Here is a 317-nt window from a genome sequence, read left to right on the forward strand (position 1 = left end):
GCAACACGTCTTTCGATTCACACAACTCCTTAAAAAGGGGAACTGTGGGAGTTTATCTTTCTCCCCTTCTTTTCCTATTTTTCCGATGATCTGAGATCTTTTCGTTTATGCTATACCAAAATGTCCGTAGATCGCTAAGACAAGATCAGTTTGTTCTATGACAGATAAACAGATCGCCATAGAACATATATAGGACGGGGAAAGTCGAGGCCTTGTTTGATGTTTACATGGCTTACAAGGACAAAGAGTCTAAGGGTCGTCTTAGGAGCAAAGAGAACTCCAGGGTCAGGATTCAAGATGACATTCCCTGCTTTTTG

Source organism: Penaeus chinensis, chromosome 5, assembly GCF_019202785.1.
Source record: "Penaeus chinensis breed Huanghai No. 1 chromosome 5, ASM1920278v2, whole genome shotgun sequence".
NCBI classification, from domain to species: domain Eukaryota; kingdom Metazoa; phylum Arthropoda; class Malacostraca; order Decapoda; family Penaeidae; genus Penaeus; species Penaeus chinensis.